The sequence below is a fragment of the Chiloscyllium plagiosum genome, chromosome 18 (genome assembly GCF_004010195.1).
Source record: "Chiloscyllium plagiosum isolate BGI_BamShark_2017 chromosome 18, ASM401019v2, whole genome shotgun sequence".
NCBI lineage: Eukaryota > Metazoa > Chordata > Chondrichthyes > Orectolobiformes > Hemiscylliidae > Chiloscyllium > Chiloscyllium plagiosum.
Window position 1 is genome coordinate 50453854 of NC_057727.1, and position 17469 is coordinate 50471322.

General features: G+C 39.9%; 1 protein-coding gene across 2 annotated transcripts in view; it reads right to left on the reverse strand.

The window, feature by feature from the left end:
- LOC122559093 (contactin-4-like) overlaps positions 1-17469 on the reverse strand; it is a 2522648-nt gene that overhangs the window by 2064308 nt on the left and 440871 nt on the right. The gene's annotated exons all lie outside the window — the stretch shown is intronic.

Consider the following 17469-nt stretch of genomic DNA (forward strand, 5'->3'; position numbering starts at 1 on the left):
TCAGAACTGATGCATGCAATATTTGCAAACTCATTTACATATGAACTTGTTTTGGAAGGCAGGTAAAACACTTTGGAATTGTCAACAGAAAAAAAAATACAAAGTATTACTAAAGTCTATATTTTATACATATTATAAAGCCAGGTTGGTTCGCTAAGCTGGCTCAGTGGCTTGCATGTGGTTCAGTATTTGGAAAGATATCACTGTTCCTTCAGTGTCACTGGGTCAAAATCCTGGGACTCCCTCCCTAACAGTGCTGTGGGTTGACTGACAACAAATGGACTGCAACAGTTGAAGAAGACAGCTGACTACTACCTTTACAAGGCAACTAGCAATGGACAATAAATGCTGGCCCAGCCAGCAAAGCTCACATCCCATGAGTAAATCAAATAAAATGTGTAAACAGCTTAGGTTCAATTTCCCCTTCCAGCTGACTGAGATTCGAGATCTGTCTCCTCATCTTTAAGTGGAAGGCAGTAGTAAACCACATCTAACAAAAAAAAAACAACTCAGGGTTAAACATCACCAGATATTGATTGTATTGTCAGCAGTCGTACCACAACTATTATGTTTATAAATTCCTAACAGAATTTAGAATCTTCCCAATTTCACTTTGGCAAAATTTGCTCATCTTTTAGTGGTTCAATTTTATGGATTGATATTTTCAAGTAGACGTCATGTTCTCTGAGAATGAAAATAAATGGCAAATGTTTGAATTAAATAGATATATTAGCTCTAAACAAATTATGAATTTTACCAATATCACACTGTATTAACATTACTGAGGAGTCCTATATTGCGTTGAATGATTTACTGATTAATAGTATGAAGTTACAAGAGCAGGTAGACCATTGGCAAGGATGACAATGTCTCTCAGTAGTTGCCTGGCTAATACTCACTCCAAGAGAAGGATTCCCATTTCACTGACAGCTACAAGTGTACAGCAAATGTGTCTTTGAAATGATAGTATTACAATAATCGATAGCCATATTATTATACAGAAATGGAGTTTTGCTGAAGAAAGACATTCTTTGAAACTTTTTGTCCTGAAACCATCAGTGTAGTTTGCAAGAACACCAATTTCAGGGGAAAATCAATACTTACACTGTATAGAGAAGAATGCTGAAAGGTTGGCGAGTGAACTCTCATTGGTCGAGATGTTGCCATGGAGAATGCACAGTTAATGATGATTGACAGATAAATCCAGCACGTTAACTCAGATTGGTCAATGTATTACCATGGGAAATGAAACATAGAATGGCTATCACCTATTTTGTTATGCTAAACCAGATACAGAATGTGAGTATATGTGTTGTTTCTGTCTGCAAATTCATCTTAGTTATGAAGCAGTCAAATGACCTCAATTTCTTTCATGGCCTGATTGAGGAAATCTACAAACCTACTTTTACTTCATTCAATTAGTTCCATGAACTAAAATTGACTTTATTCACAACCTTTTAAATACGACTGATGCCTTATCACCATGGTTTCAGCAAAAGGAAAGGCTAGTTGTTCCATGCTGCTACTGTACAACAGAGATATGCGTCCCAAACAGGATGCTGCTAACAAACGAAAAGATGTTCTGCCTGTCACATAAATGAGCAATTTGGCATAGGAATATCAGTCTGGGCATGTGATTATCCATGCTGAAAATGTGTTGCTGGAAAAGCGCAGCAGGTCAGGCAGCATCCAAGGAGCAGGAGAATCGACGTTTCGGGCATGAGCCTTTCTTAAGGAATGAATTCCTTCCTTCCTTCAGAAGGGCTTATGCCCGAAACATCAATTCTCCTGCTCCTTGGGTGCTGCCTGACCTGCTGCGCTTTTCCAGCAACACATTTTCAGCTCTGATCTCCAACATCTGCAGTCCTCACTTTCTCCATGTGATTATCCATAGCAACACTTAACTTGCCAAACAATCTGTACCATTGAGAAGAGTGGAATCATCAGAAGGAAACTAGAAAATGCAATTTGCTAATGTAGGACATGTACCACCCTATCTTTGACATGTTTTTGTCATTTCTATTCTGTCACAGAATAACTACATTGCACACCAACTTCACAAAGTTGTGGACTTAACGGCAAAGATCTTTTCACACTAAAGTTGAATCATAATGGACCAAACGGCAGAAAATTGGTGTAGTTTTCCACCTCCAAATCTTCTCTATAAAAATGATTGTACATATTGCAGTCACCTCCCCCACTCCAATGCCAATGTTCTGACTGCAACTTCCTTTGTTAACTAAGTATATTCTTAAAAATGATGGGCTTTCTTAGAAAGTCAAACAGTGCTATAAATCACAATCGAAATCCTTCAATGACCCAGTTGATTCAGAGTAATGAGGAGTTAAACCATTCATGGCTCAAAATGTTAAGCTTGATCCTATTCCACCTGTTAGTTTATCGCAGCCTTCTTGTAGTGCAGCTTTGAACCAGGTGGCTGAGGCTCAAATCCCATCTGTCCCAGATGTTTGTCATAACATTTCAGAACAGGTTGTTCAAAAGTGCCATCACCACCAGGACAACAAGGATAATGAGAGGTGCAGGGCAGTAAGAGAGAGTGTACAACTGACAACAGTGCTCCCAGGTGAGGGAGGAGAGCACTGCTCAACATTTTTCACTTATTCAGTGCAAATTGATACCAGCTAGAAAAGCATGCACAAGGCCACAGGAAATTATGGTGCTTGACTGAGGTGCAAAGTCTACCAAGTCCAAATAGCTTATCAACAATATGTCAAGGACCTCATACAGATAATGGACATAGGGAAAGTATAAAATTTAGGGCTACAGCCTATAAAAAGAATTTAACTGCAGCAAGCATGGACAGAGGTGAAAGGAAAATTAGCAAGAAATCAAAGATAAATTGATATCATACCATTTCAGCTTTGTGCTAATGTAAAGTAGATTGAAATGTGTCATCACCTAATCAGGACTGAATGCAAAATGGGTCTGTAATCATATTTCAAGAGGAGAGTATAAAAGATTAGATTGCTTGTCAGAATAATAATGGACGTGCTGTTTTAAAGAAATCCAGCTCTCCCTCAAGATGGCAATATTCTTGGGAGGTAATAGAAAACAGCATTATATTGAAGGGAATATTATGTACACCACTCACACAGAAAGCCAGGCGTATCTGAAAAGTAAAAATAGGCTGGAAAGTCTGCATTTATCTGCGCTAGTGTTGACTGCCAATTAATTTCTGTCAATCAACTGCAGCTGCAAAGTGCAGCTTGAAATAGATTTTACTTCTAAATTTCTACTTCCACTTTAAGATTATGGACTGTCTTGCCATGAAGTATGGCATGTTGACATTCATCTCAGCTTACTTTATGTGAATTTTCATGGTAGCTGATACAAACTTGCAACAGTTTTTTTTTGGTTGCTTTTGCCTCTCAAGAGCCAATATACATATAACAGTCATCACTGTTCGGGCATTCACAAAATTCATGTTCAAAATTCAAAATTCAACTTCTGATAAAAGTTGACAATAGCAAGTAAAGTTAGAAGTTATAACTGAACTGCATTGCTGAAGAACAATGGTAATAGGTATTATTTATTGCAGGCGAAAGTGAGTACTGCAGGTAGTGGAGATTAGAGTCAAGAATGTGGTGGTGGAAAAGCATAGCTGGTGAGGCAGCATCCGAGAAGCAGGAAAATCAACGTTTCAGGCAAAAGCTCTTCATCAGGAATGAGGCTGGGAGCTTCATGGGTGGAGAGATAAATCGGAGGGGGGGAGGGGAGGGCTGGGAGGGGGGGAGGTAGCTGAGAGTGCAACAGACGGTCAGTGCAAAGATGTATTAATGATAGCACTGAAGAACATGAATACAACTGGTTATATCCTCATAGCATCAACAATGAGATATGTTGGTCCATCCATGTTGCCACGACAGTCAAGAAGGCATGCCAATGACTCTTCTTCGTCAGAAGGCGAAGAAAATTCAGCATGTCTGCAATGACTCCTATTAATTTTTATAGATGCACCATAGAAAGTATCCTATCTGGGTAACTCACAGCTTGTATGGCAACTGCTTTGCCCAAGAACAAAAGAAATTAAAGAGTTGTAAACACAGACCAGTCCAGCATGCAAACCAGCCTTCCTTCCATTTACTCTGTCCACACCTTCCTCTGCCTTAGGAAAACAGCCAAGATAATCAAAGACCCTTCCCATCCCAGTTATATTGACTTCCACCCTCTTAATCAGGCAGAAGATATAAAAATTTGAAAACACATACCAACAGATTTAAGCAGCTTCTTTCCTGCTGTTATCAGACTTATGAACGGACGTCTCATATATTAAAGTTGACCTTCCTCTGCACCTTCTCTGTAGCAGTAACACAATATTCTGCATTCTGTTCTATGACCCTCATATAAATAGTAAGGTATGGTTTGTCTGGTTAGCATGCAGTGTCTCAGTACATGTGACAATAAGAAATCAAATCAAATCCTGTTCTCTTTCCTGGCTGTCAGACTTGCAAACCAGTGGAGAAATGAATTTAAGATAAAATTACAAGAGCAAGTTCATAAACACTAATCTCTCAAAATCAAATCAAAAACAGACCCAGCATGAAAATAACTTCAGAGTCTTCAAAACATGTCAGGCCTTGTATTACAGCCTGTTTTTACTTCACTTCTGAGGAAAACATATCAGTTTCATGATGTTAATTCCGAGTCTCTCTCACCTCAAGGGTTTGCAACTTTGAAACACATTGCATCAGAAGGTGGTAGAGACAACACCCCTCAACATTTTAAAGACAGACAGACAGATCTTTGATTTAGGTAGCTAGACCATTATAATGTGGGGGAACAAGGGTTAATTGATGGAGATAAGAATATGGAATTCAAAAACACAAACAGATTAGCCGTGATCCGACTGAATGATGCAGAGGTTCAAAGGGCAAAATGGTCCACTTTTGTAACTGTTTTGTATTTTTGTATGTTCATAACCATTTTGTCTAAATTGGACTCCACGTCTCAGAGATGAAAAACAACATCCAACAATACCCATTGCAGTTTCTATTTCTCATTTCTACAACTAAAACAAGGTCTACAGTTTTCTGAGGAATTGCAAAGTTTTAATGTACACCAGACCGGAAATGATATTAAATGGTGCAGTGGTCAAAGCCTAGTTACTCATATTTGTGAGCTAGATGTCAATGCATACCAATTGATGGAACTGAATATCATCCCCCCTTCTCTGGTTATCTCTCTCTCATGAGTGCAAATGGTCAGAATCATACTTCCCATGAGAAATTACAAAATTAAACTAAATTGGTAGGACTACCTTTTGAGTCGTGAATATAGTAGTACAGTTACCATACAAATGCAGGAGATGTAAAATTTGCCCTTTAACCTCCCATTTCATTGTCTAAGGTTCCAAGGCATTTATTCCAGCTGAAGAAGCAACTTACAAATACATCCTTCAAGATAGTTCAACATATTTGCTGTTCACATTATGGACTTTTCTCCAGTAGGGAGACCAAACATAGCTAACAGAATAATGTTTATAATAATGATCCCAGAGCTCCCAAGAGCAGTCAATTTAATTGTCCATGGTGGCATGGTGGCCCAGTGGTTAGCTCCATTGTCCCACAGCACCAGGGACACAGGTTCAATTCCACCCTCAGGTGACTGTCTGTGTGAAGTTTGCACATTCTCCCCGTGTCTGTATGGGTTTCCTATGGGTGCTCTGGTTTCTTCCCACACACAAAGATGTGTAGCTTAGGTGGACTGGCCATGCTAAATCACCCATAGCATCCAGGGATGTGCAGGCTAGGTGAGTTAACTATGGGAAATGCAGGACTATAGAGATACAGTCCCCTTTTTGCTTTTCTCTTTTCATTCTTAAAATACTTTAGAAATATATTTTAGTACATCATAAATCTTATGGCCCCGTCACAAGCTAGTTTATTGTATATCTTTGTGTGCGACCAAGTTTTTCTAACACTATTGACTTGATTATTTGGGAAGTACTTGATTTGACAGTTTGGGTGGCATCAGTTCCACCCTCGGGCAACTGTCTGTGTGGAATTAGCATCTTCTCCCAGTGTCCATACAGGTTTCTTCCAGGTGCTCTGGTTCCCTCCTAGAGTCCAAAGATGTGCAGGCTAGGTAGATTGGCCAATGGAAAACTGCCCATTGTGTTCAGGGATGTATTAGCCATATGAAATTTAGGGAAAGGGTAGGGGGATACGTCTCAGTGGGATACTCTTTGGAGAGCCGGTGTGGACGTGTTGGACCGAATGGCCTGTTTCTTCACTGTATGGATTCTATTGATAATGAAAGATGACAGGCCTAAAACATAAACTCTGCTTCTTTCTCTCAGTGGATTCGGCCTGAGCTGCTATATTTTTGCCAGCCTTTTCTAATATAAGGCTACCATTTACACATGGGTGGTAAACAACCATCTTTTAATGCTCAATTGATTTTCTGTCGTCTTCTGTCTGTAACTGTTTTAATTATAAACAACCAAAGGTAATCCTGATCTTCAATTCCAACATATGACCTGCACACTATCATTTGTTCAGAGCACGCCAGCATATACAGCAAGTGGCCTGAATATTCATCATCTTGCATGTTTCTAAAACTTGATGTCACAGTCTTTTTGAATATTACCAACTAATTTAAAGCAGCTGAGTAGAAATTAAAATCACCCCTGCATCACGAGAAAAAACGTGGACCACATTTTATTAATTTGCAAGTTATATCGACAAGACCATAAGACCAGAGGACCTCGGTGCAGAAGTAGATCATTCAGTCTATCAAGTCTGCTCCACCATTCAGTGAGGTAATCCTCAACTCCACTTTCCTGTCTCATAATACTTGATTTCCTTACTGATTAAAAATCTGTCCACCTCAGCCTTGAATACACTTAATGGCCAAGGCCCAACAGCCTTCTGTGGTAAAGAATTCCACAGATTCACTATCCTCAGGAAAGTTTCCTCTTCACTGCCTTCTTAAATGGGCTACTCCTAATTCTGAAATTATGTCCTCCAGTTCCAGATTCTTCCACAAGGGGAAACAACACCTCCACAGCAACTTGTTAAGTCCTCTCAGAATCTTGTAATTCAATATGGTTTCTTGTCATTCTTCCAAAGTCCAAGTACAAGCCCAACATACTCAACCTCTCCTTAGAAGAAAAGCCCTCCAAATACAGTATTAACCTAGTCATCCTCCTCAAGATTGCCTCAATACCATATGTATTTCCCTAAATAAGGGGAAGAAAACTGTTCACAGTATTCACATGTGGCCGAAACAATGCTTACATAGTTTCAAGACTTCTCTCCATATCCTTTCAATTTTAAATTCCAAATCAAAAAGTGCGCGTCAAAAATGTTTATTGGATCCGAACAGTAAAAAGAAATCCACTTATCTGCCAAGACCTAAACATCATTTAGAGGATTTAAAACGTTTTCAGATTACTTACAGTTCAAAATCCAGAACCTATTTTTCACTTTTATCATGGATGGACTATTCATTTTTCTACACTTCATGACATGGACATTTCAAATATCCTTTGAGATGATGAATGAAAAAGCAAACATGAAGAATTATAAAAATAATGGAAATCTATCAATTATTCATAAAAAGTAGAACCCGAAAGACCAACAAAATACTTGGCATGAACCTCAAATCAAATCATTATTTTGTTTTGATTGACTTTCAGTAAAATTAGTTCCTATAACCAATAAGACCAACAAAATACTTGACATTAGCCTAAAATCAAGTCATTAGATTTGTTTTGGTTGGCTTTCAGTGACATATTTAGTTCCTATAACCAAAAAAATCTGTCATAAATCTTTGTTTCCTGACAATACAGTAAATCCAAATTTCCACAAATAAAAATAAAGATGGAAAAACTGCAAGTTTGTCAAATTGTGCAACATATACATCGATGTGTAACGTGTCCAAATACAAAGCAACAAAGTCTGCAAAACGAAATTATAACCGTTTGTCTCCAATACTTGAAAGATAAATTGAAATTCAATATAATTTAGTACACAAATTAATGACAAGGTATGAAAGATACTCTAATGATGACATGGTAAGATGTTTCTCTCTGTTCAATGGTTGCACATCAGTGAATCAATACAGGCTGACATTTAAACATGTCTCCACAAATGTGATTAGATTTATCAGTTTTCAGCGAGCTACTGATAAGGCATTTCAACATACAGAGAAAATGATGGGCATTCAACACAACATAGCCTGTTAACTGGGAAATGAGCACCTGGGTAACATCTAAAGATTGCTCATATTGAATACATTTTCAAGACAAAATTTTGTTGTTACATTGGGTATTATAAAGAAACATGAAATAGTGTAAATAATGTGTAAATAAGAGCAAAGTAACAAATAGGAAAATGATTAGGCTGTTTAGACCCTTGAACCTGTTTTGCCTAATCTGACATTCCTCACGTCCACTTCCCTGTGTTTTCCTCATAACCCTTGAACCTCCAACTGAACGTGAATCTACTTATCTCAGCATCAAATATACACAATGACTCTGCCCCCACTGCTGTCTGTGGTGAAACTTGAAATCTTTTGAGAGAAAATCTTAAATTGTTGCCCCTTAATATTAAGGCTATTCTCTCTGGTCCTAGACTTTGAGTGAGATCACCTCTCATTTTATTAAACTCCAGCAAGTCGTCTCAAACTGTTCAACCTTTGTTCATAAAACAATCTCTTCATACTGGGGAGCATCCTAATGAACCTTGTCTGATTGCCTCCAATAAAACAATATCTTTTTTTGAAACGAGGGGACCAAAACTGCTCACAGTACTTCAGATGTGGTCTCACCTGCACCTTGAACACCTTAATCTTATGCTCCAATCCCTTTGAAATAAGGGCCATCATCCCATTAGCATTCCTGATTATCTGCTATGGATGTGCTAGCTTTCTGTGTTTTCTGCACGGACACCACTATGCCCCGTTGTGTCACAGCTTTCTGCAGTATAGCCACATTTAAATAATACTCTATTATTCTCACTTCTAAAATGAACGTCACACTTTCCCATATTATACACTATCTGTCAACATTTTGTCCACATATGTAGCTCATCAATACCTCTGTAAACTATATCTCTCTCACAACCTGCTTCGCCAATGATTTTAATGTTGTTGACAAACTTGGCTACAGTGCATTCACTTCTTTTCACCAAGTCATTAAATAAACAAGTTAATAACTATAAAATAAATCATTAAGCCTCAAACAAAAATAATATGGCATGAAGCCTTTGAAGGCAAGAAACCATGGACCGCATTCTCACCATCAGAGTGAATAGTCTGGCTTGGGAAGTTTCCCAGTTTGCCATGCACATCTCAGAGAAAAGTACTCAGAATGTCACATTCTATACTTTGACATGGTTGTGGTGGTGTGGGCAAGGGGAACTGTCCCAAAAGGCAAATCTGAAAGAGATGGTAGAACCCATAGCAATGTCATTGATCCTAAACTGCTGTCAAGGCAGTTAGAGATGGGCAATAAATTCTATCCAAGCTGGTGGCACTCACATCCCATGCACAAATACAGAAAAAAGATGGTGGACTGGAATGCACCCAATGGCCTGTAATTTACGACAAACAACAAAGGAATTTGCTTCCCGTAGATTTTGTGTTTGTCACAACATCAACCCGGTATACCATGTCAAACATTTGTTTATATTCTATGTAGAGGAGGCAAAATTAATGCTGTCTCAACCAATGTGGAGACGTTTTAAACATAGAAGAGAATCTTCACTGAGCCACAGACCAAATAATGACCAAACAATAATCAGGAACTATCGAGTACATTTACATTACTGAATAGAGAGCAAAATAAAGAGTGAATATTCAGCTGAGATTGAGGGATGTAATTAGCAAAAAATAAAAATTTTAAAGTTGTAATGTGTCTATTTTAAAATCTGAAATATTGGACTGAAATTAACTCCATGTCATGGATGATACTTATCCATGAGGTCCTGTGAAATTTCTCATGCCATTATAGAGTCATAGAGTCATAGAGATGTATAGCATGGAAACAGTCCCTTCGGTCCAACCCGTCCATGCCAACCAGATATCCCAACCCAATCTAGTCTCACCTCCCAGCACCCGGCCCATATTGCTCCAAACCCTTCCTATTCATATACCCATCCAAATGCCTCTTAAATGTTGCAATTGTACCAGCCTCCACCACATCCTCTGACAGCTCATTCCACACACGTACAACCCTCTGCGTGAAAGGTTGCCCCGTAGGTGTCTTTTATATCTTTCCCCTCTCACCCGAAACCTATGCCCTCTAGTTCTGGACTCCCCGTCCCCAGGGAAGAGACTTTGCCTTTTTACCTTATCCATGCCCCTCATAATTTTGTAAACCTCTTTCAGGTAACCCCGCAGCCTCCGATGCTCCAGGGAAAACTGTCCCATCCTGTTCAGCCTCTCCCTATAGCTAAAGTCCTCCAACATCCTTGTAAATCTTTTCTGAACCCTTTCAAGTTTCACAACATCTTTCCAATAAGGAGACCAGAATTGCACGTAATATTCCAACATTGGCCTAACCAATGTCCTGTACAGCCACAACATGACCTCCCAACCCCTGTACTCAATACTTTGACCAATAAAGGAAAGCATACCAAATGCCTTCTTCACTATCCTATCTACATGCAACTCCACTTTCAAGGAGCTATGAACCTGCACTCCAAGGTGTCTTTGTTCAGCAACCCTCCCTAGGACCTTACCATTAAGTGTATAAGTCCTGCTAAGATTTGCTTTCCCAAAATGCAGCACCTCACATTTATCTGAATTAAACTCCATCTGCCAGTTCTCAGCCCATTGACCCATCTGGTCAAGATCCTGTTGTAATTTGAGGTAACCCTCTTTGCTGTCCACTACACCTCCAATTTTGGTGTCATCTGCAAACTTACTAACTGTACCTCTTATGTTCGCATCCAAATAATTTATGTAAATGACAAAAAGTAGAGGACCCAGCACTGATCCTTGTGGTACTCCATTGGTCACAGGCTTCCAGTCTGAAAAACAACCCTCCACCCTCTGTCTTTTACCTTTGAGCCAGTTCAGTTTCCAAATGGCTAATTCTCCCTGTATGCCATGAGATCTAACCTTGCTAATCCGTTTCCCATGGGGAACCTTGTCGAACGCCTTACTGAAGTCCATATAGATCACATCTACTGCTCTCCCCTCATCAATCCTCTTTGTTACTTAAACACACTTCATTAACTTTGTGCAACGATGCCCCCATCATCCAATGCTAGCCCAATACTTAATTCACTGCAACCTGAACTGCTCGCTACTGCTCAGATATCCTAATATTGCTGGCTTTGATGGCATTTTTAAAAAGATACTGTGCACTTGATCATGCACTGTTAGTCTGAAGCTGCCCTGCACAGTTTGTGTCATTTGCCCTGAATATGGCAGGTAAGCAGAATCCAGCACCCTACTTTGCAGACAGGAGCCTGGAGGTCCTGATGGATGGAATGGTGCACTGAGGAATGTTCTCCTCCCTGGGATTGACAGGGGAGGCCATGACCAGATACTGTCAGCTTGGCCAGTGTGATTCCCCTGATGGAATGAGACTCTACACCTGTAAAAGCATTTTGTTCTGCATTGGAGAGAGTGTAAAGGATAAAGTGTCACTTCATCAGGTGCCTGGAGAAGTAAGTCAAAAACCTTTTCAACTCCATTCTGTTAGGTGTCACCATTTTTCTACCTCACACATCCCTCTCGGCTAGTGCACACACCTTCCATTAAGTCCCATACTTTCCATCTCACTACCATTTGCGACATCTTACCTCATTGACTCTTACCCACCCCATTTTTCAACATCACTGAGCCTGCATGAATTCAGCATTGGATATGGGGTGCATGTGTGTATGTGAATGTGTGTCCAAGGTGGAGGTCCAAAGAAGCAAGCGATAATTCAGAATTGCCAGGATATTGATCTGACTTGCAAATTGGGTATTCTTGGCACCCTATTTCTATCCAGGTTAAATAGAAAATGTACATAAATGAGGTGAGATACAATCAGTTATTAATGGGGATGGTAATGAGCAATAATGCCAGTTAATGGGCCTCTCAGCATTCACAAGTGTAAATCTCATCCCAACATGTCGAACTTATTTAGAAAACACAACTTGTTGCCCCCAGCACCAAGAAGGACTCACTTGGGTGGCAAGGTGGCTCAGTGGTTAGCACTGCTGCCTCACAGTGCCAGGGACCTGGGTTAGGTTCCAAACCTCGGGTGACTATCTGTGTGTAGTTTGCACATTCTCCCGGTGTCTGTGTAGGTTTACGCTGGATTCTCGGATTTCCTCCCACAATCCAAAGATGCGCAGATTAGGTAAATTGGTCATGCTAAATTGCCCATAGTGTTCAGGGATGTGTAGATTAGGTAAATAAGTCAGGGGTAAATATAGATAATAGGATAGGAGAATGGGTCTGGGTGGGTTACTCTTTGGAGGGTTGGGGTGGATTTGTTGGGCCAAAGGGCTTGTTTCCACACTGTTGGGATTCTACGATTCAATGACATCTCCCATGATTCTCCAAAATTTTGCACCATTAGCCAGGTCTTTCAGGCCCTGGGATGAATCTACCCATTGAATTTTCCCCTGATGGAATAAGACTCTACACTTGTAAAAGCATTTTGTTCTGCACTGGAGAGAGTGTAAAGTATAAAGTGTCACTTCATCAGCAAAGGACATGAGCTGACAGGTAGCTAAAATATTGCAAATGTGAAAAACACAATCTTTTTCTTTTCAGGGGCTAGGGGTTGCAGAGTCTCCAAAACTCAGAGAGAGTCACTTGACTCAGCTGTTGGATTAAGAAAGCTGCTGGATTTTGAGCTAACAGCCAGAAGGAAGAACTGCCACAAGACAGAATGGAAGTCATTGTTAGCAAGTTTTGAGAAGAGTTGTAGCTCAGGTTGAGGTTCTCGATGTAAGTTTGTTCGCTGAGGTGGATGATTCATTTTCAGATGTTTCGTCACCATACTAGGTAACATATTCAGTGACCCTCCAGTGTAGCACCGGTTTTATGTCCTAATTTCTATTTATGTGTTTAGGTTTCCTTGGGTTGGTGATGTCATTTCCTGTGTTGATGTGTATCAACTTGAATCCCATCTACCACCCTCTGAGAAAAAGAACAGGAAATGACATCACCAACACAAGAAATGGCATCAACACAGGAAATTATATCACCAAGGAAACCTAAACACATGAATAGAAATTGGGACATAACACCACTGAAGCTCACTGATGATGTTACCTAGTATGGTGACAAAACGTCTGATAATGAACCTTTCAGCTCAGCCAGCAAACTTACATCCAGAAGTCATTGTTTTATCCATCTGTCTCTTACTTTGAAATGTCTCTCATCAATGCTGATCTGTCGATTTGAAGACCCACCAGAAGTCTTCATGGATGCACCTTGCAAGATTTTAAGCAAGAATTCCATATCAAAGCAGAGAAAGAGAATCACTCGAGTCCAAACTGCAGAGTGAGTGCCTTCCTTAGTAACATCAGTACCAAGAATTACTGCAGGGAAAGCAAGCGTATGGCTGGAACCAAACCTTTGGGCAATCAATGAACACATTTCTTCCCTAGCTTGACTTATCACCCAACAACGATCTGATACTACAGAATTGAACAGTTTTAATTTCGTAGTTTGTCGCATTGTGTGCAGATTTTTGTTGTTTGTGCTTATACATTTATCTTAACAAATTTTATATGTTTGCTTCAGTCAGTTTTAGAATGAAATATTTTTCTTTCAAGAACGTTGGCTGGTTTATATCTTCTGCCACATTATGCACAGTGGGGTATATATTTATTAAATTGGTAATACCACCTCCCTTTTAACTTCAATCTATACCGTACTCAATGCTGGAGTGAAGAGGATAAAGGAGTCAGTTCACCACTCCTGACCTAGTCATAATATAAGTTTAACTTTCAAAATCTGACATGTGAAATCATGCAAATTTAGAAATCTCATCAAAATTTTGAAATGCCTCTTTCACTGCTGTTAGATTACTGGATTAATTAATGCTTTCATCAAGATCTAATGCAACTGTATTCTGACATTGATGTGCAATGGATTGCTGATGATTTAAGTGTCTGTTCAGACCACAAACAGATGAAAGTGGGGAAATTAACTTTTCAATTATTTAACTGCCAGATCATCTACTGAAAATTGTAATGTATGTGTGATTGAATGCACTAAATCCCATCAGAAAATTCTCATTTTTGATGACACATTCAATCATTTTGAAAGATCCCAAAACTTCAAAATCAGACTCAATTTTACATAAATAGCCGACGGTATAAATAAATTACATCACAAGGGAAATATGGTGGAACTTGATGGCTTACAAGACATTTCACAATGTCTTCACAGTAATAAGAAGTGATCTGATATCTATTCAATGTTAAAGCAGAACATCAAAATAGCTCACAAAGTAAATGAATTGGACATGTCACTTCATGAGCAGTTCTATTGGCTTTATTGCAAAACTAGTGCAAGTAAATCATTTGATCAGAACATTTCTGGACCTACTATATCATAAAAGAATTATTTATTCATTTTAGCAACAGCTAAAGTAATAACTCACAAGGAAGCCCTTAAATCCAATTTGCGAAATATAAAACCATTTCGCAACCTTTCATACTCATGTTTACATAGTTTGCACATGCATGATGTTGCCTGAGTCAAGAGCATCCCACAATACTTTATGAACTAAAAGATATTACCTGGATATGAGACTGTTAAGTCCAAAACATTCAGAGCCAATATAATTTGATGTATCAAAGAAGTCCTCACACTAGCATTTTGCTTTATGTATTCTTTCAAGAGTGCCTTTGAAAATCTTTGCCTTAATTCTCGACAAAGATTGTGAACTGCAATAACCTGAGCTCCAATTCCTGCTGAACACCAAAAGCAACCTGTCCACAAACAGAGCATTAATATTGATTAACATCAAGTGTAATTTTAACTTGGAACAATGATTTATAATAGATTAAATCAAATTGGTCATCTGCTACACATCCTACTATACTCCTCTTTTCCACTAAAGGGATATTGATTGGACAGATGATCATTTCTCACTCGTATTACTGCATCTTAAGCTCTTTAGGAACTCAACCAGTTTGACAACCAACTGTAATTTTATGGCTCCATCTAAATTCCTACACTGTACTTAGTTAACAGCGAAGTGTCTCTAAGCATGATGGTAAAGAGGCCAACTTCACAGGAAGAATAATCTACTGTGCAAGGCAGAGCAAGACATTCCTGATCAAATAGGCATCTGGTGGAAGGGGCTTCTCAATCTTTGAGGTTATCAAGGCTATTAAATCAAACTGAGAAGGGTGGACAATGAAGCATTGGGTCCCATCTATATGAGCCTTGGATGGACAATCTTAGAGTCAGGAGGTGAGCAGGGGAGGGGTGATGTCAGGAGAAAATGGAGAATTATGAAGGATCAAGAAAAGACATATAAAAGCATTGATGATATTGTGGACAATAGCCATCACTCAGGCAGAACCCTGAGCTCAAAATCAGAGAAGAAGGATATGCACATCGCTGAGAGACTAAAGCCTGGCCAGCTATCCTTCATCAGCGCAGGTAATACCCAACTCTCAGTAGAGTCTAAAGCATCTTTATGATGGCACTCAAGACAACTTTATCTTGTGGAGTGGTACAGAGTTTGTCTAGCTCCCCCTAGAGGATCCATGACCTGCAGCAAGTCAGTTTTGGGAGGAAGCCAAAAGGCAGCTCAGTAAAAAGGCAAAAAAGTTCAGGCCTCTGTGTGAGGCACAGGGGGAAAAGAAGGTCTTCTGGGAAGACAAGGCTGCACTCAAATGATGGCCAGCTGATTTAGAGAAAAGGTTTTCAGAGGACCTTAATGCATATTCATAGCTCCTTGAAAGTGAGTCGCAGGTAGATAGGACAGTGAAGATGGCATTTGGTATGCTTTCCTTTATTGGTCAGAGTATTGAGTATAGGAGTTGGAAGGTCATGTTGCGGCTGCACAGGACATTGGTTAGGCCACTGTTGGAATGTGGCATGCAATTCTGGTCTCCTTCCTATCGGAAAGATGTTGTGAAACTTGAAAGGGTTCAGAAAAGATTTACAAGGATGTTGCCAGGGTTGGAGGACTTGAGCTATAGGGAGAGGCTAAACAGGCTGGGACTGTTTCCCTGGAGCATCTGAGGCTGAGGGGTGACATTATAGAGGTTTACAAAATTATGAGGGGCATGGATAGGATAAATAGACAAAGTCTTTTCCCTGGGGCCGGGGAGTCCAGAACTAAGAGGGCATAGATTTAGGGTGAGAGGGGAAAGATATAAAAGAGACCTAGGGGGCAACTTTTTCATGCAGAGAGTGGTGCGTGTATGGAATGAGCTGCCAGAGGATGTGGTGGAGGCTGGTACAATTGCAACATTTAAGAGGCATTTGGATGGGTATATGAAAAGGAAGGGTTTGGAGGGATATGGGCCGGGTGCTGGCAGGTGGGACTAGATTGGGTTGGGATATCTGGTCGGCATGGACAGGTTGGACCGAAAGGTCTGTTTCCATGCTGTACGTCTCTTTGACTCTATGACTCTATATGACGCAGTTCCATATGTCAGTGTGAAAGAATTGATTTGGAAAATGAACAAGAAGTACCTGCAAGAGATGTGGCAGAATCAGTTAACCAGTGAGGACATGGATCTGAAAGCTGCAGTTAAGGCTCTGTACCAGGATAATTAGGACCATTACACAATGGCTGACAACACAAATTAAAATCTGAATTGCCCACCTAGTGGGGTATGAGAGATGTCGTAAGGTTTAACAGGGATGATCTGGTAAAAAATCTGAATACTTGTGGATAAAAGAAGGGAGGAAACCTTGTTATGAGTACATTTTAATAATGTAAGTCCTTGGCCAAACTTGGATGCTGGTGACTGGACCAAAAGATGCCACACTTTGACCCCACATTTCACTGAGGAGGGAAAGAGGATGTGTTAGAATTATGACCCACCAGATAACATGCAGTACTTAATTGTGGGCATTGAGAAGGTTGGTGAGAGTCTGAGAAGCCTGGAAATAATTATTCAGTCTTCGTTAGACTCAGGGCTGATGCCAGAGAACTGAAGAATTGTAAACATTCATGCCTTCGATCAAAAAAGGATGTAGCCTAAGCCAAGCAACTAACTTATGTGTGTTGTAAACATCTAGAAACAATAAAATAAAAGCAGAACTGCGGCTGCTGGAGATCCAAAACAAAAACAGGAATTGCTGGAGAAACGTCTGGCACCAATATCCTGGGAGGTAGGTTTGCAAGCACTCTTCGGGGGAGTTTAAACTAATTTGGCAGGGGGATGGGATCCGGACTTGTAGTCCAGCAAGTAGGCTAGCTATTTGTTAGGATGTCCAAGAATGTAGGGAGGCTGTGGAGAAGGTAGCACTGACAGGGAATACTTGCAGACACAGAGATGGGTTCAAGTGCGTATA